The 19681-nt window shown below is 41.9% G+C and overlaps 1 long non-coding RNA gene across 1 annotated transcript in view; it reads right to left on the bottom strand.

The window, feature by feature from the left end:
* Positions 1-16030: 16030 nt before the first annotated feature.
* LOC148355195 (uncharacterized) overlaps positions 16031-19681 on the bottom strand; it is a 34603-nt gene continuing 30952 nt past the window's right edge. Inside the window, exons 2-3 of the long non-coding RNA XR_015852308.1 lie at positions 18691-18762; positions 16031-16105 (exon numbers count right to left, since the gene is read on the bottom strand). This is a non-coding gene — a long non-coding RNA (uncharacterized LOC148355195). The remainder of the gene's footprint in view (positions 16106-18690; positions 18763-19681) is intronic.

A 19681-nucleotide genomic window follows, 5' to 3' on the forward strand; every position in this document is an offset into this window, starting at 1 on the left:
ACAAAAGAAAAACAAAGATCACTCTATAAGCTCCTCATCGACGAATCCCTCGAATTCTTCTTCTGCTGTGTTCGAATTGACCATATCTCAGTGAATGGGCCATCCAACACGTCCGGTGTTTTTGTGCCAGCGCTGTTGCCTTCATACGTATAGTTATCGTACTGACACTTCTGCTTGCCGCTCTTTGTTGAACAACCCACTGTTCAAGTGTCTCCTCTAACTCTGGCCATCTTGCTTTATTGCCACGGAAACTTTGTTGAGTTTTCCTTACTTGGCGGAGGTTATCTTCATCCTTTCTCCACTTCCGTACCATCGATTCATTTAAGTTTAACTCTCTCGCTGCCGCTCTATTGCCGTGTTGTGCTGCGTGACTGATCGCTTTGAGTTTAAACTCGGCGTTGTACGCGTGTCTCTTAACAGGAGCCATTTTCTTATACAAATGCACGTATGAAAGAGAATCTCGCTCTCTCTCTCTCTCTCGCTCTCTCTCTCTCTCTCTCAAACGTGACATTCTGAATAATTCTGCGTTTGTTTAAGGTAAATTGTGCTTTACATCTTCACCAGTCATAACCCTGGATTCAGACAAATACTGTATTTGTTGAATATGAATTAAGCAGTTTAATGGGGTAGCCATTTTGCCACTTAGTAAACAAATACAACACGAGCCCCGGCAACTACCAATCGTTTAATATTTCCCAGTATGCACAGCGCGAAAAATGGAGTCGGCGGCTGTTTCTCGTAGTTGCGAGACCTTGCGAATTTAATATTGAGCCATATATAAGGCGCACTGTGTTATAAGGCGCATGGTCAGCTTTTGAAAAAAAATAAGACTTTTAGGTGCGCCTTATAGTGCGGAAAATACGGTACTTGTTGTGGAGACCCAGGTGCTAAATGACTTGTAAACGACCTGAATTTTTTATTTTTACACATTCATGTTAGGGGAATCTTTCGTAAGGAACATTACGATAACGCGAACGTACGATTAGCCTGGGTTAGCTTTATGTTTACGTTAAATATTCAAAGTAAACATTCAGGGTGTTGGAACGGATTAAAAGGATTTACATTATTTTAATGGGAAAAATGATTTCGGTGATCGAACAAATCGGTTTTCGAACAGGGTTCTGGAACGGATTATGGTCGAGAACCGAGGTTCCACTGTACATGCATAACTCTCTGACACAGCTCTTCATAGTATGTATTTACAATGACCTGCTTACTCTATGAATGACAAGGAATGCTTTGTGACATACGTCGTCTTAGCCCAAAGCTTCGCTAGATGACCTTGTTTGTCGTCACCGATTTGTTGTCCCCTGCAGCTTGATGATTGCACCGTCGCTTCGATATGACTTGCCCCCAAATGTGTATGCTGAGGACAACTCCCGTTTTTTTTCCCCAACAGACTGAACAGTATGTGACACATTCCCTGGCAGCGAGCACAAGTCGTGTTCATTTGGAATTTTCAATCATTTCTTATCAATCTTTGCTGACCCCGCAGCGATGACGACTGGTGTGTTCCTGGGAGAGAAAATCGAATTTCACCAAACACACACTAGCACATATATTTTGGTGCAGGTATAGGTCGATGAGTGAACACGAGTGCAATCTGCATGTCACATCAGAGTGACAAGCACAAAGGACACGTCAACCATGTCGGGACCCGTCAAAGAATGACATTTAAATGAGCCTCAGATTGATATTATGACCTCGAACTTTAGAAGTACATGCTACACTTTTGGTAAGCAAATACTGAGGGAGGGCAGTATGTTTGATCTAACCTTCGACGTTATCGATACCAAGTGAATGTTTGAATCGGATTGGTACCATTCTCCTGGGATTGACAGTGCCTTTTATAGAAAAATCATTGTTGAATAATTAGTGAATTGGAAGATTGTACAAAACTATTACTTTTGAATTGGATCAATTGTGTTCAGACTTTATTTGCAGAATTTGTAATGCAGAATTTGTTACATTGCTCTCCTTTTTGGTTTGACTGTCTTAAATTTAGTTCTGAAACACTAGTAAAAGTATTTATATAGATTTTTAGACTGTTAGAGGGACAATGTGTATTATATGACCACTGAATGCTGCTGTACTGTGTAGTGCAACATAAGACGATTGCTAAAAGCACAAAGAAGAATACCAACTACGTTGACTCAAAGTGACCAAAATTCATCTTGCTTCTTCTCTTTTGTTGTCCAGTCTTTTTGATATTTTTGGAGTACTCGTAGCAGGAAAATGGCCATGTGAGCTCCATCTAGGTCATGTTTTGTCAAATGAATGAAGATTCCTCAACCTGTGAGTATTTAAAAATGCATTTTTATATGACAGTTCATGTATTTTTGCTTATAAATTAAAACAATATTGTTTTTTCTTTAGCGAATGAAGTTTTTTTTTACCACTAGGAGGCGCTAAGTAATACATTGTAGTTTGCATTGTAGTTATTTAAAAAATAAAATCGTAAAAAACATTTTTGTGCCTCAAATCTTTTTGCCGTGTTTATTGTAATTATAAACTATTTCAAGAGAGGACGGGTTCAATTATTCACTGACGATTCCAAGCAAAAAGTATTGATTCTGAATTGATTGATAATACCATTGTATTTATTCATTCATTCATTCATTATCTGCACCGCTTATCCTTGGTAGGGTCGCGGGGGTGCTGGAGCCCATCCCAACTATCTTCAGGCAGTGGGCAGTGGGCAGGGGACACCCTTTTACAAACCCTGAACTGGTTGCCAGCCACTCACAGGGCAAACCTGTATTTAAGTCAAAATCGAAACCAAAATTCCCAGTATTGCCCACTTCTAACAAATAACTTGATGCTCGCACAACAGATATCTTCCCTTTTGCCTCCTGTTAAACCCAGGATACCCCAGGCAGCATTTTACCATGTACAATAACATGATGGATTTTCCATATGCAGATTTTTACTCCATGTCTGTTTTTATATTCTCCATTTGCCGTTTCCAACTGAGGGTGAAATGGGGATTTTCTGTATCTGTCCGTTTAAGAGCATAAAACATGCTTTGACTTTGCCACGCTCAGCTTGTTTGTGCTGACGATAGATAAAATGTTTCCACAGTTCTATAAATACCCAAAAGAGTGAAATGGTGTGCCGCACTATAAATAGTCCGACATGAAATGGTTTTTGAAATTTGCACAAGCTGTGGGTTTTATTCTTAATTTTCGGGTCATATTCTTCCCATCAAATACACACTATTGTAGATGTTTAATCAATTTTACAGAGGTATTAAGGGCTGCCTGTTTGACGTTGTTTTAATACTAGTCAAGTCAAGTCACGTTTATTTGTGACGCCCTTAATCACAAGGAGTCTCAGATGGCTGCACAGACCACAGATATGTAACGGGTGTAATAATAACTTTTATTTTATTGAAATTCCTGCTAAAATATGTGTATAGTTTTTGGTAAATGTCCTGCAATGCTGAGTCCAACAGTGCCATCTGCTGGTATGGGGTGGGGTTTGGTTTTGGCTTCTAACATGTGACCAGGAGGCGGGGTTTTGTCAGTTTTACCAGAGTACTACAAAGGTAAGACATATCTTTTGGTGCTCCACAAAATAAGTTAATTTTAAACTTTATAACCCCAGCTGACAAATCTCTCACCATGCATAGTAATGTGATTGATATTGTCAAGCTGTTTAGGTTTATTTTCGTTTTGTTTCTGTTTTACTAAATATTAATTCCCCTTGTAGAGATCAAAGAGATCAGACCCAGCAGAAAAAGCTAATGTTGTGACTCATCAATTTGCAGGTAAATTGTACCCATTTTTATACTCATTATTGTTTTTATTCCTATTTTTCATATACATTAAAAAAAAGGATGATGTTGGTTAAAATTCAGAGTAAAGAAAAACATGTTGAATTCATTGTAAACGTTAAAAATCCACTATACGATCTCTTGTTAAAAGTATCTTGTTAAAATGCAAAGATTTATAAATGTATTGTGATATTCTAAAATGTATTTTCTGTAAAGTGAAAAGACAGCTCTTTGATATGCTTTGTTGTCAGTTTTACCAGAGTACTACAAAGAGATCAAAGAGATCAGACCCAGCAGAAAAAGCTAATGTTGTGACTCATCAATTTGCAGAACTGTAATAATAAAAATTTCATCATCCAGTCCAGCGTGAATGTGGATCTTTGGTGGGACACGTACAACGCGGTTACATTGGTGCCGTGACCCGTGACTTCTATCAAACTCGCCGAACCGAGGACTGTCCTACCTGCCACATGAGCTCACAGTATTTGAAATTTTAGTTACATGAGCGATATTGTTTAGCTCATTACAGTGCAGTGTCACAGTGATACGAAGGCTGCTGATTTATTTTGTGATTTTGACTTATTTACATTTTTTTCTGTTAATCTTTGAAACATGTTTAATCAGAGCAATGTGTTAGCTCCACAATTTGACACACCTATTCACTTTGGCAGGGGCAGGGGCATGTTTACCCCCATCCCCTCTGATAATAGTTCTACCCCAGGTGGTGCGACACATAGAGTAGAGGCAAGTTCCAGTGTGAGCACCCATAATGCAGCTGACCAACATGCTAGCCTACCTTCACCTCAGGTCAGACCCACATCTACGCCAAATTCCACGAGTGAAATTTCTGAGGGTTTAGCTGATCACATGACAAATATTATTCAGGAGATAGGACATAAATTGGCTGATAGCATATTCTCAAATATACAGTCACATAATATAGTAGCTCCTAACGCTGCTGCCACACAAGATGTAGCAAACAGATTGAGTCAGGTGGTTACGCAGAGAAAGGTTAAGGAACCGCCGTCATTTATTGGGGATGGCTCAGACTCAATAACAATACATGAGTGGGAAGATCTAATGAGGACATTTATAAAAAGGAGTGATGTGAGACTTGAAGAGCAAGCAGAGGAAATCCTTATACATTTGAGAGGAAAAGCTAAAGATGTAGTTAGGTTTAGCATTAGAAACAGTAATATAGACGTCCATACCCGCCCTGACATGATTTATAGTCTTCTCAGGAAATACTTTAGCTGTACCAAGTACTCTGCTGTCCCTTTAGCTGACTTTTATTCAACTTTGCCCAAAGACCAGGAAGACCCCTATGACTACTGGCTGAGACTAAACAGAGCAGCTGACCTTGCCTCTGAGTGCTTGAGAGAGCAGGGCAAAACATTTGACAACCCTGAAATAGAGGTTACTCGCATGTTTATTAGGAACTGCCCATGCAAGGAACTGTCACTCACTTACAGATCAAAAACCATCGAAAAGTGGTCAGCATGTGAGGTACTAGAGGTGCTGAATGAATACCACGCTGAGAAGAGCTACAAAGCAGATTCCCTACAACAACCTGCGAATAGAGCGGAAATTGCCGTACACAAAGCTGAGGTGAACCATGGTCCAACCCTCGTGCACGAGCCACCTCAGACTTCGAGCCCACAGTATGTCTCTCTAACGGACGTTATTAGTATGTTGGAGAAAGTTCTGATACGTGTTACCTCGAACCAGTTTCAAGAGAGAGGGGGAGCTCCAACCAGGCGACCTGGAGCCAGAATAAATGGTTTCACTGCCAAGCCATGTATCATTTGCAAAGAAGTCGAACACAGTGCTCTCTCTCATTGCCGAGACAAAAACCTTTGCTTTCACTGCCATGCCCCAGGGCATTCTCGACGTGATTGTCCAGTGACGAAAGTTGTCCCGCTGCCTCAGGGAAACTAACTGATCTGCGCTTAGGGGAGAACAGTGCAGATCAACTGAGTATACCTCCCACCACTAATGTGAAGCCTGACATGCAAGACAATAAATCAATTTATGAGTTGTATAGCAACAAGATACCTCCATCGAAGAAGCTGATCTTTCAGGGGTTTCAGAGAATAGCGGAGACTGACGAACTGTTTTACACACCTTTACTTGTGCAAGAAGGCCCCACTTTCAGAGCGCTGTTGGACAGCGGGTCGATGGCTTGTACAGTAAGTGAGGACACAGCTAAGTACCTCCTGCAGCAATTCCCTGATATGATGAGTTACACGGCCGATGATTATGTCATTGTAGGCTGCGGTGGACACCAAGTTTCTCCCAGAGATATGTACGACATTCACGTCACAGTTTACGGGTGCCAAATGATAATACCAGTAATGGTGGTGCCAGGCCAGACAGAACAGATGATCCTTGGCAGCAATGCCATCAAATATATTTTGACTCAATTGAAAAGTACTGATGGCTATTGGAGATTAGTTTCCACTCCTGACAACGGTCTGTCCGATAACCACAGTCAATTCCTGTCAATGCTTTCCAACACAGAGAGATGGAGAGGTGATTGCATTCCAGACAAGGTAGGGACAGTAAAGATCAAGAGTTGCGTGACGCTGAATCCACGGACCGAGTACGTTATTTGGGGCAAGTTACCTGAGTTGGCCGGGGCATCAGCGGGCAGCACAGTGGTCGTTGAGCCAACCCAATCTAAGGCTGCGCCCAGACAAGTCCTTGTCGGACGAGTTGTTACTCCACTCTGGGGAGATGGATGGGTGCCTGTTAAAGTCTTTAATCCCACGGACAGAGTTGTGGTGCTGAGAAGAAACAGGAAAATTGCAGATGTGTCTCCTTGTATCGCAGCGGAAGACCTGCCCAATGCAGAGGAGGTCAAGTGCAACGTGCAGAGTGTACAGAGCAAAGAGGTCCGACCCAGGTCAGAAGAGGACATGATGCGTGCATTGGAAGCTCTGGGACTGCAAGACATTGACCTGAAGTCATGTGAGGTTTCGCTGCAGTGTAAAGACAAGCTCCTTCATATCATCGAACAATTCGAGTCAATCTTTTCTCGCCATAAGATGGACTGTGGAGAGGCCAAAGAGTTTGTACATCGTATCCACCTTGTTGATGATAAGCCGTTCCGTCTACCCTACAGACGTATACCACCAAGTCAGTATGAAAAACTGAGGACGACTCTGAACGAGATGGAAGAGAAAGGAATTATTCAGAAGTCGACTAGCGACTATGCATCTGTGCTTGTTCTCATATGGAAGCGGAATGGAGAACTAAGGGTATGTACTGATTTCAGAAGGCTTAATGCAAGAACCATAAAGGATGCCTACCCACTACCGCATCAAGCTGATGCTTTGGCCGCACTTGGGGGAAATGCCTTTTTCTCCACAATGGATCTGACGTCAGGCTACTACAATGTCCCCTTGCACCCTGACGACAAAAAGTACACGGCATTCTCCTCACCATTCGGCCTTCACGAGTACAACCGGCTCCCTCAGGGACTTTGCAACAGCCCAGCAACATTTATGAGGATGATGATGTCAATATTTGGTGATCAGAATTTCATGAGCCTATTATGTTACCTCGACGATCTGATGGTGTTTGCCCCCACAGAGGAAGTTGCACTCCAACGCCTGCAGATGGTGTTTACTCGCCTTAAGGAACACAACCTCAAGCTCGCACCCAAAAAGTGTTTTTTCCTCAGACGGACGGTGAAATTTCTTGGGCATGTCATCAGTGAGGATGGAATTCGGACTGACCCCGAGAAAGTGAGAGCGATAAATGACGTACAAGTCGCTGATCTAATGGAGTCGGATGGCAAGACGCCATGCCCTAGTAAAATCAGATCTTTTCTAAGCATGGTGATGTATTTCCAAAGCTTCATTGAAGCATGTTCTGCGAAGGCAAAACCTCTGTTCAGGCTCACATCTGAATCTGGTGACAAGCATAAGCGCAAGAGAGCCCGCAAGAAAGGTCAAGTGAAGCTGACGCCTGCAGATTGGTCCGATGCATGCCAGAACGCCTTTGAAACACTGAAGCACGACCTCGTGACAGGTGTCACTCTGGCCCACCCAGATTTTGATGCGCCGTTTATTCTGGCTGTCGACGCATCCTTTGATGGGATTGGAGCAGTCCTGTCACAGCTGCCACCTGGTGGAAAAGTAGCCAGACCAGTCGCCTTTGCAAGTAAGACGCTCTCTCGCTCCCAGCTCAACTACCCTGCACACAGGCTCGAATTTCTTGCCTTGAAATGGGCGGTATGTGATAAATTCAGCCATTGGTTGAAAGGAAGACACTTTACCACGTGGACCGACAATAACCCACTTACATACATTTTGACCAAACCAAGACTTGATGCGTGTGAACAGCGGTGGGTAGCGAAGCTAGCTGCATACAATTTTGCCCTGAAGTACATTCCCGGCCCAAAGAACATCGTAGCCGACGCTCTGAGCCGTGAGCCATTTGTACGGTCATGTGTGGGTCATCGCCTTGTTACCGAGCCCTATACTTCGCTCTTGGACCAAGTCAACAGGGTGAACAACAGTACTGTGCAAGAGGTGTTCAGAGTATCCAACAATTGTCACGCTGTTGTAGACGAGAGTGCTGGGACATCAGACGAGTCAGTAAAAAGGGCAATTCCATCAGGCTCCAATGGTTCTGTGACATCAGAAGAGGTTGCTGCTGTCTTCAGTGCTCAGTCCACTGGTGGCGTGGGTCAAGTGATGGGAACAGATGCCAACTTCAATCTTCTGCAGAAGGGAGATCAGTCAACGGCACTCCCACAGAGTCAGCTTGTTGGTTTACAAGAACAGGACAACACAATAAGCAGAACCATGTACTTTGTGCATAGACACAAGAGACCTACCAGGCGTGAGAGAGCTGTCGAGTCGCCTAGTGTGATGAAACTACTGAAGCATTGGAGCAGACTCACCATACAGAATGGAATGCTCTACAAAATAAGGAAAGATCCTCACATGGCCAAGAAAATCTTCCAGTTTGTGGTGCCTGATTCATTGAAACAGAAAGTCCTTCAAGGTTTACATGACTCAGCAGGTCACCAAGGCCAGAACCGTACTTTGTCTCTGGTGAGGCAACGATTCTTCTGGAATGGCATGGAACGTGATGTTGTGAATTATGTCAAATCCTGTCAGCGCTGTGTAGTAGGGAAAACACCGGAACCACACAACCATGCACCACTCAAGAACATAGTCACCTCTGAGCCTATGGAGTTGGTCTGTATAGACTTTTGGACTGCTGAGCAAGAGAACAAGTCTGTAGATGTCCTGGTCGTAACTGATCATTTCTCCAAGATGGCGCACGCCTTCCCTTGCAGAAATCAAACCGCCAAACAAGTTGCTCGCCGTCTGTGGCAGGATTTCTTCCTTGTCTATGGTTTCCCACGGCGTATCCACTCTGATCAGGGAGCTAATTTTGAGAGCAAACTGATCAAAGAGCTTCTAGAGATGGCAGGGGTGCAGAAATCCCATACCACTCCATACCACCCCATGGGAAATGGTATCGCAGAACGATTCAACCGAACATTGGGAGATATGATCAGAACCCTTCCCCCTCAGCCCAAAGCAAAGTGGCCACAAATGCTGCAGCAGCTCACATTCTGCTATAACTGCACAGAGCATGAGACAACAGGGTTTGCACCGTTTTACCTAGTGTTTGGTAGGATCCCTCGTCTCCCTGTCGATGTCATGTTTCAACATGCTAATACCAATGATGCTGTTGTCAGTTACTCTGACTTTGTACGCCATCTGAAGAAAGATCTACATGAAGCTGCTCAAATTGTACAGAGGAATACTCTCAGAGAACAGACTCGTCATGCCAAGCTGTACAACCGTAGGGCCAAAGGATCACCTCTCGTCGTGGGAGACCGGGTGTTGATCGCCAACAGAGGTGTCCCGGGGAAACGCAAAGTTGCAGATAAGTGGGAGTCAACCCCGTATGAAGTCATATCAGTCAAGCCTGATCTCAATGTCTACAGAGTCAAGGATTGTCTGACGGGCAAAGAGAAGGTAGTTCACAGGAATTTGCTGCTCTCTGTTAGCTTCTTGCCCTGTGAGGATGATCTGGCCAGCGAATCTGAACACTCAGAGTCTGACGCTGCTATGCATGGAAGTGATGTATGCCCTGATCTACCTGACGCGGTTGAAAACAGTGATGTCCGTACAGTAAACTGGGTGATACAGGCAGGTGAAGAGCAAGTTCATCCAGAGGTAGAGGATAACTCACTAGACAGCAGATCTGATGCCCAGTCCGACTCTCGCAGTGTTGATACATCCAGTCGAGGAAGTCAGCACATCCCCGAACAAGATGCTGACCATACTTCAAGTGACAATACGGGAAGCCCATCACAGTGCTCTGAAAACATGATCCCTTTGGGTATGGGTCTCCCAGACGAGACCCCATTGAACACTGACCATCTGGACGCAGACTCCCCTGATACTGACTGTTTAGACTTGACTGCCCCAGACCTTCAAGCTCAGGTTATTTGTGCTCAACCTAACCGTTATGGTCTTAGGGTCCGCCAGTCCATCAGGCCTCCTAGTCGTCTTATTTGTCAGATGAATGACCATGTGGTAGGTGACAATCCTCTGTCCGCAATATCTGCAAGTTCCTAGTTTAAGTTCAGTAGAGATGCAATTTCAGTTTGAGTAACAAAGCTTGAGTAAGAAACAAGAATTGTGCCTATGTGAGCACTTACAACTACAGGAACAATGTTTGATATTTCAGAGATGTAACAGGCATCTTTGAGTCTGTGCTTAGTTAGGAGTTTGATCGCCTCCTTTCTTTTCACACTCCTTTTTGGGAGAGTTTTAGAACTGACATGCACTTCAGTTTGTTCCTTGTAATACTGTACCAGTTTTCGTGTCCTCTTTTTCATCAGTATTTGCTTTTTTGGCATGTGATTTTTTTTTATGTTTAGTGTAGCACTCCCATATTTAGCAGAATTTCAGGGGGGTGTATGTAACGGGTGTAATAATAACTTTTATTTTATTGAAATTCCTGCTAAAATATGTGTATAGTTTTTGGTAAATGTCCTGCAATGCTGAGTCCAACAGTGCCATCTGCTGGTATGGGGTGGGGTTTGGTTTTGGCTTCTAACATGTGACCAGGAGGCGGGGTTTTGTCAGTTTTACCAGAGTACTACAAAGGTAAGACATATCTTTTGGTGCTCCACAAAATAAGTTAATTTTAAACTTTATAACCCCAGCTGACAAATCTCTCACCATGCATAGTAATGTGATTGATATTGTCAAGCTGTTTAGGTTTATTTTCGTTTTGTTTCTGTTTTACTAAATATTAATTCCCCTTGTAGAGATCAAAGAGATCAGACCCAGCAGAAAAAGCTAATGTTGTGACTCATCAATTTGCAGGTAAATTGTACCCATTTTTATACTCATTATTGTTTTTATTCCTATTTTTCATATACATTAAAAAAAGGATGATGTTGGTTAAAATTCAGAGTAAAGAAAAACATGTTGAATTCATTGTAAACGTTAAAAATCCTCTATACGATCTCTTGTTAAAAGTATCTTGTTAAAATGCAAAGATTTATAAATGTATTGTGATATTCTAAAATGTATTTTCTGTAAAGTGAAAAGACAGCTCTTTGATATGCTTTGTTGTCAGTTTTACCAGAGTACTACAAAGAGATCAAAGAGATCAGACCCAGCAGAAAAAGCTAATGTTGTGACTCATCAATTTGCAGAACTGTAATAATAAAAACCTCATCATCCAGTCCAGCGTGAATGTGGATCTTTGGTGGGACACGTACAACGCGGTTACAGATAATAGAAAACAACAGACTATCATTAATCCACTCTCTGATCTAAAACCTACATGAGGGCAAGGAAAAACTCAAAAAACCTCAACATGAGGAAAATAAAGAAACCTTGAGAAGGGACCGCACATGGGGTAATCCCCCTTGGAGGATGTTGCAATGACAAATAATACACAGATATTGTCAACGTGAAATATATTTCATTTATAAGCTATAGAATACAAGTGTGTTTTAAGCCTAGATTTAAACAGTTCCACTGATGTTGCAGATCGAAATCTCAGGGGGCGGAGCATTCCACAACGTTGGGGCCCGAATGGAGAACCCTCTCGAAACCTGCGGTTCTCTTCTTGGCTCTTGGGATCACGAGTAGACCAGCATTTTCAGAGCAAAGGCTCCGGACCAGAACATTGGGGGAAATTAAATCTGAAAGAAAGGAGTGAGAAAGTCCATGCATGATTTTCTGCAGCGAAAGCGGTTCCAAATCAGGACGAAAGAGCACTCCACCTGGACTCATCTGACGTGAGGAAGACCCTGAGAAGGGTCAACACAAGGAAGGCTCCAGGCCCGGACAACATTCCGGGGCGGGTACTTAGGGAGTGCGCCGATCAGCTGGCTTGTGTACTAACAGACATTTTCAACACCTCGCTAGACCAAGCCAAAGTACCATCATGCTTCAAATTTGCCAACATCATCCCAGTGCCAAAGAAACCCCAGATCTTATCACTCAACGATTACCGGCCCGTTGCACTGACTCCTATCATAATGAAGTGCTTTGAGAGACTGGTTAAAGAGCACATCACCTCCAGTCTCCCCTCCTCATTTGACCCCTTTCAGTTTGCCTACAGGACAAACCGCACCACCAGGGATGCCATCTCCTCTGCGCTTCACCTGAGCCTGACACATCTAGAGGAGAAGAACACCCATGTGCGGATGCTGTTCCTGGACTTCAGTTCAGCATTCAACACCATCATCCCACAACATCTGGTAGACAAAATGAGACTCCTGGGTTTCAACACCCCCCTGCGGAACTGGCTGCTGGACTTCCTCTGTGACAGACCCCAATCAGTGCGGATAGGAACAGTTCAGATGTCATCTACCTCAGCACGGGCTCCCCCCAAGGCTGCGTCCTAAGCCCCTTGCTGTTCACCTTGATGACACACGACTGCGTCCCTAGGTCCGCCACAAACCACATCGTGAAGTATGCTGACGACACAACAGTGGTGGGCCTCATCAGGGATGACAACGACCTGGCCTACAGAGAGGAGGTGGAGCAGTTGGTGGGCTGGTGCAGGGACAACAGCCTGGTCCTGAATGTCGACAAAACTAAAGAGATCATTGTCGACTTTAGGAAAAACCAGCCCAACCATGCCCCACTTTGCATCAACAACAAGGCTGTGGAGGTTGTCAGCAGTATCAAGTTCCTAGGGGTGCACATTACAAACAAACTCACCTGGTCCGTAAACATTGCATCACTGGTTAAGAGGGCACAGCAGCGCCTGTACTTCCTGCGGAGGATGAGGAGAGCCCACCTGCCCCCACCCTCCCTCATTACATTCTACAGGGGCACCATAGAGAGTATCCTGACCAACTGTATCTCTGTGTGGTGTGGAGGCTGCAGCGCTACCGACTGGGGTAGTGTGAGGAGGGTAACGAGGACAGCAGAGAAAATAATCGGGACTACACTTCCCTCCATTCAGGACATTGGCCAGAAGCACTGCCTATCCCATGCAAAAAACATTACCGGGGACCCCTCTCACCCCCATCATGGACTGTTCACTCTGCTAGCCTCTGGGAAAAGGTACTGCAGTGTGCGGTGCAGGACCACCAGGCTCCACAATAGTCTAGTCCCCCTGGCCATTAGACTGTTAAATGGTCAATCTAACATATAGTTAACTTAAATCTAAACGGCTGCTAATCTGACTTTTGCACTACTGGCAGTTTTTTTTATAGCTTGCCACTCCTTGCACATTGCTCTCTGCACTATTGTAATTACAGCGTTATTGTTACAGTGTTAATGTTACTGTGTACCTGACTTGTTAACCTGACTGCCCATTTTGCACATCTGGTTAGCTACTCTTCTTGCACTATCGGCACTATGGTAAAATACTACACGTAGCCAAAATACAATAAAACATTATTTATATCTGTACATTCAAGGAAACTGTGGGGGTCAGATGCATCGACATTTCGTTCTGTATACACGTGTACTAGAATGACAATAAAGTAGATCTGAATCTGAATCTGAATCTGAATCTATATCACCAGCAGAACCTTAAAGTCACATCTTAAGCTAACAGGGAGCCAATGCAGGTTAGCTAAAGTCGGGGTGATGTGATCAAACTCTCTTGTCTTAGTTAAAAGCCTCGCTGCAGCATTTTGTACTAGCTGAAGGCTCTTGATTTTGGACTTCAGGAGACCGGAGAGTAATACATTACAGTAATCGAGACGGGAGGTGACAAACACATGAAACATAATCTCTGCATCGGACTGGGAGAGCATAGGGCAAATTTTAGCAATGTTGCAAAGATGAAAACAAGATGTTCTAGTATTATTAATGGAAGAACAGATTGGGGTCAAATGTGACACCTAATTTTTGACTGAGTCACTCTGGGTGATATTACATTTGTCAATGTTGGGGGCAGTTTTTGAGAACAAGTCACGACATTTAGATGGACCAATAATTAACATTTCAGTCTTTTCAGAGTTAAGATGTAAGAAGTTGAGTGACATCCTTTCTTTTATCTCTGTGAAGCATGCCTCCAAATTTCCAGTTTGGTGGGGCCGATTCCTCCATCGGAAGATACAGTTGAGTGTCATCTGCATGTACACCTGACACCTGACGCCAGTAGCATCGCACGTGATTGGTGCTAGGTGTGCACGGGGCTAGTAAGCCCAATAAAAAACCAGTGGGGAAACTTTCTCAGAATCTTCAGTTGTCTCATCTATTGTGTTACAATGGAGGACACGGACGTTGTGGTTGGTTTATACACCAATGTTTGCAAATGTTTTCCCCAAAACCATCAACGTTTTCATGGCATAGTTCCAAGGTTGCCTTTATTCTGAGTTTCTTAAATGGCTGGGCTACAAATTGGGCTATGTCAGTGAGCAATGCATACTAATGTTTGCTTATAGCACCAATCTTGCACTTTGGTGAGGCTGAATCGGGATATTTCAGACTAGTTAACGAAAAAAAAATGGCTGTACTGGAAAATAAAATGACCTAAACTATTGTTTACTTCCTTGGAGCATCATTTAGTGAGAAAATTCACAACGCTATATTTTTGAAGGGTTTTTTTTGTGCGTGAATGTTTTAAAGATGATTCTTTTTAACATTGCAGAAACAACTAATAAGCAAACGATTAGAAAGAGTCAAGTCAAGTCATGTTTAATTGTATAGCCCTTAATCACAAAGAGTCTCAAAGAGCTGCACAGATCAAAGACTATTGCAAACTACAGACTATTATGACACCATCCCCTTATATTGTCAACATAAAATATAGATTATTCATGTTTGAAACACAGTTCTTCAAAACAATTAATGTGTATCCTTTTTTACAGGTTTATAGTTATGTAGACATTAAGAATAAGGAGAGAATATGTCAATTTTTAACTTGAAGGAGTACAGAAGATGACCCAAATTCCAATCTGTTCTAAAAGCCCTCCCTGATCCCTTTCTCTCACGTTACAAAAAGTTTATCCGTCCCAAAGGGTGTGGGTATCAAAGAACAGGAACATGATTTACCAATATTGACATTGTTGTAAACAGTGCATAATAGTCAAAAAAGCAAACAATGGTGAGGTATAATAGTCAAAATAATACACTGGCATCCTATACATTCGCCTGTGCTGGTGTTCAATATTAAAAACAATAGTAAGTGTTAAAAATTTATTTGGTCATCAAATGACTTAATTAATTCATGAATTTATTGTTTGTTTATTTATATTATTATTATCAAAAAATATCTAGTTATTTTAAAGACCTGTGTAAAATCACAAAACTATTTCTACTGTGTAGAATACAAATGGTTTGAACATTGGGATAAAAATAATCAGTAAGGATCGGTTATTTGACTGATAAGGCCACAATCGGCTGATTTACTAACTTAACTCGTTAATACATCAATATGAATTATGTAAACTTTGAGGTAAAGAGAAAAGTAAATGTAGTTGGAGTTGACAAATAACAACTACTCTAAGCCAGTAGATACGAGGATCCCTAATTTTTCATCAAAAACTGCATTATTTGACCGCCACGTATAAAAAATTCATAAAGGTTTCTTTTCATGTGTTGCAATAGTTCAACTTGACACCAATCCAATTCTTTCGTCTTCTTCTTTGAGGTTCAAGGAATTCAGCTTCAAAGTAAAAAACTGCAATGTCCAATGCTTTCTGTCTTCTTTATTTCATTTTTCCTCTCCTTGTGCACTGCGATTTGAATGCATTGGCTGGTACTGTTAAAGCATGTAGTAGCATGTAAATGAAGAGCTCCAGTCATTTCAGTCCGCCTGTCTGCGCATGTAGGAGGGTTTTCCATCATTACCTTGGTGGCAGAGTAGCTTTTGAGTCAGAGAAAGCGAGAATTAGAAGCCAATAAAGTAGAAAAGCACGCTTCTGTATGCTGATGAGTTTTGCAGTCTTTGCAGTAATGGGTGATAGAACGGCACTTTTATCCCTTCTCAAAATGTATCTTTTGTTCATTAATTTTTTCATGAAATAATTTTGAATCTATTACATATTATTATCATATTCTTGTGGAAGGGTGTGCTTTTGCTACCATTTTGAGATCATGACGAAGACGTGCACATATTTACTACTGCGTCAAAAAAATGCGAATGAGGGCTGTGTTCCATAAAATGTGAGCTTTATATTTCTAGAAAAGCGCACGGGGTCCACCATAGTGTGGAGAATAGTGACAAATTGCAACACAGACGTGTAAAGTTGTATTTGGGGCGCATGGGTTTTGGAAAGAGCAGCTTGCCGTGTTCTTCAGTGCCGCTATGGAAAAAGAATACGAATAAACTACACTGTTTTTAAAGACATGTCTTTAAAGTGTTGAAAGAACCTAGCAGCTTGAAGTCTGGAATTTATGGTTATTCATCATGAGATTAAGGAATCACGAATTAATAAATTGAAGTGTTGCTCCTTCAAAATTATGAGACTGATACTTATTAGCGAGCAAAGCCTTGGTTTAGTTTGCGATCTAAGTATGTGGATGGATATGTGTTTGTTTATTCGTTTGTTTGTTTTTCTGTTTGTTTGTGTGTCTGTCTACTTAAGAAAAGGGGGCCGGAGTTTAGAGATGACCACCATCTTACATAGGCAGCAAGGTAGGTTTCCCTAGATGTGAAAAATGCAGAAAAAAAACGGACTCAAATGTTTTGGTTTTGTTAACTCAGCATTCTTTCCGTGAAGACATTCCACTCTTCCAGACAAGAACGACATCGATATTAACACCAATTTTACAGGCAGGTTGACTCAGATGTGAAAATTCCCCCCGAAAAGCTAACTTGGTATTTTTGGTTTTGCTGAATAAGCAGCTTTCTTGGAAGGACACTATATTCTTCCAGACCAGAACAGGTTTGGCCATGATCAAAATCTTTCACAAGCATGCAGTTGGGTCACTCTAAAGGTGAAAATGCCCCAAAAACTGACTCAGCACTTTTGGTTTTGATGACTCGGCAGATTTTTTAGAAAGACATTCATCTCTTCCAGGCCAGAATAACATTCAATTTCAACACAATGTTTTGCAGACAATTTTAAGGGTTGACCTACTGTATGTGTTAAAAAAGCCCCCAAAAAGTCAACTCAGCACTTTTAGTCCTGTTGACTTTTTTCCAGCAAGACATTTTACTTTCCTCGACCCGAGCAATATTGAATATCAACACCATATATTATCGTCAGCCTGGTAGGTTACCCCAGGTGTGAAAAGAGCTGAATGGTTTTGGGTTCTAATATGAGTGATACTCTAATGGAACACAGCCATTCCAGTTTTATAGAGAGGGCATTCAATGGCTTCTTTTGAAAATCTGGGTTAGTTGGAATCGTCTGACTCAGAAATCTGAAAGCGATTTCCCTCCAAATATAAGATAAAAACGCTACATTGATAGGTGATTTCTTAGGAGCTTCTTTGCAGAGTTATGGAAGTGCACGGCATTTGAGGAGACAGAGGTAATTTGAATCATGAATACAATAAATGGAAGAAACTGTGCATACGAGCGTATCAATAATTAAGCCTCACAACTGTTCTACATACATTTCCCTCAGTTGTCACATGCAGTCACCAGGGAGCGGAGACAAGACAATGTCACACTTTGGGAGTTAAAAGAGGGGGCGTGAAGGAAGAATGTGACAGGAAACCTAGCAATTTTCTATCATCAGCACATGTCACATGATCAAACATACAGTATGATTGCGGAGCGCAACAATGTTGTTAACCTTGGCACTGCGTGAACCGAAGGGAACATGTAAAATGCATGGAGAGGCTATTGTTGATTAAAAGGAGGCGCCTTGTTCTCCCTACGTATGTCAAATTCAAAAATCCTGTTTCAACAAAAGCCCATGAAAGGTGTTTCATTGAGGATTTTATGACAATGAAACAAAATTTTAAAAAATGTGAGTCACTTTACAACACACTTTTTGTTAGGGTCTGGTACGCTTACTTCCACCAGAGGGCGCCAACTGGGTTTGGAACTAGGCACAGGTGTGTCCAATCAGTACACACATGTCCCAAATTTACTTCACCCTTTATAAGAACATTTTGGACAGCACACATTGCTGGCTTATTGCATTGACATGTTTGTTTCTTGGTTCTAGTTTGCACATGCTGTTAGTAATTTAGTGCTCACTTGTTTGTTTGTGACTTTGTTCCTTCCAGTTTCAGTCTTTGTTTCTGGTTTGGACATTGTCTGGTTTGATTTTGTTAGGCCATGTCTGTTGTTTTGTGACCTTTGTTTGTTATCTTGTTCCTGGTGTTGTTATTAAAGACCACCCCTGCCACAATTTCTGCTCCACCCATATGGGTCTGCCAACATTTTTTACACTTGGTCTAAATTCTGGCTACTGAATTGAATGTATTGAATATTGTTAGTGCCAATTGTTTTTTTTTTTAACCATGCGATATGTTGCATTATGGGAAGGATACCTAAGTGTGTGCTTTCCAATGTGTCCAAGAAGATATTGCTTTTATTCCTTTTTCTCGATGGCCGGAGACAACCTGAAAAAAACAAAGAGGAAATAAAAATACAGGAGGTATATAAATGTCTTATGGCTGGTAAAAAGACAACTAAGTTTTGCTCTTCTTGCAAGAGACATATCTTTAAAGTAAATGTGCCAATGAACTTTCCATAGGTGAGCAAGTTTTTGTATTTTGAGTTGGATAAGACCAGGGGCAAAGATGAACGTACTAAATCGATATTCCTCTTAAATATGCATGATTCGAGATCTACATATAAATCACTTTATTTGCTCGGCTCTGTTTTTTTTGTGGGATTGAATTCCATCATTTCGTTTTCCCTTTTCCTTATCTTATTCAGGGTCATGAAGAATGCAAGTCCCGGGAACAATTTCATTAAATAAAGGTTTAAAAACTTCTGTATCTAACCTTGACTTCTGAGTTGTGCCACATTCAAACAGAAAGCACTGAGTTGTTGGTTCCGGGACCACTTATTTGATTGAGTTAAATGAAGTCAGTGAAGTTTCAACAGGCTCGACTGGTTTAGTTTTTCTTTATCTTATTTTGGTTTTAGGTTGCGTGGAAATTTTACTATTCGACCGCCAGATATCGCTGTGTTATGTATTGCAACCGAAAACCGGTGCTTCAAAGCACAAGGACCAATCAAGACAAACTGTGGAGACTCAAAGTGACCAAACTACACAATTTTTTTCTCATTTTTTAACCAACTTTTCTCAAATATTTTGGTTTTGGGGGTACATGTATCAGCAAGTAGGCAGATAATTATGTCAGCTCACTCTAGACATGTTGGTTTAAGATCAGGGGATGGTGTAATTGTAACCTGTGCAGTCCTTTGAGACATTTTGTGATTAAGGGCTATACAAATAAATATGACTTGACTTGAAGCCCGCAAAAAAATTCTGAGTATGTCAAAAAAGCATGTCTCTAGGTTATTTCTAAT

The sequence above is a fragment of the Urocampus carinirostris genome, chromosome 12 (assembly GCF_059441175.1).
Source record: "Urocampus carinirostris isolate Australia breed hairy pipefish chromosome 12, RoL_Ucar_1.0, whole genome shotgun sequence".
NCBI classification, from domain to species: domain Eukaryota; kingdom Metazoa; phylum Chordata; class Actinopteri; order Syngnathiformes; family Syngnathidae; genus Urocampus; species Urocampus carinirostris.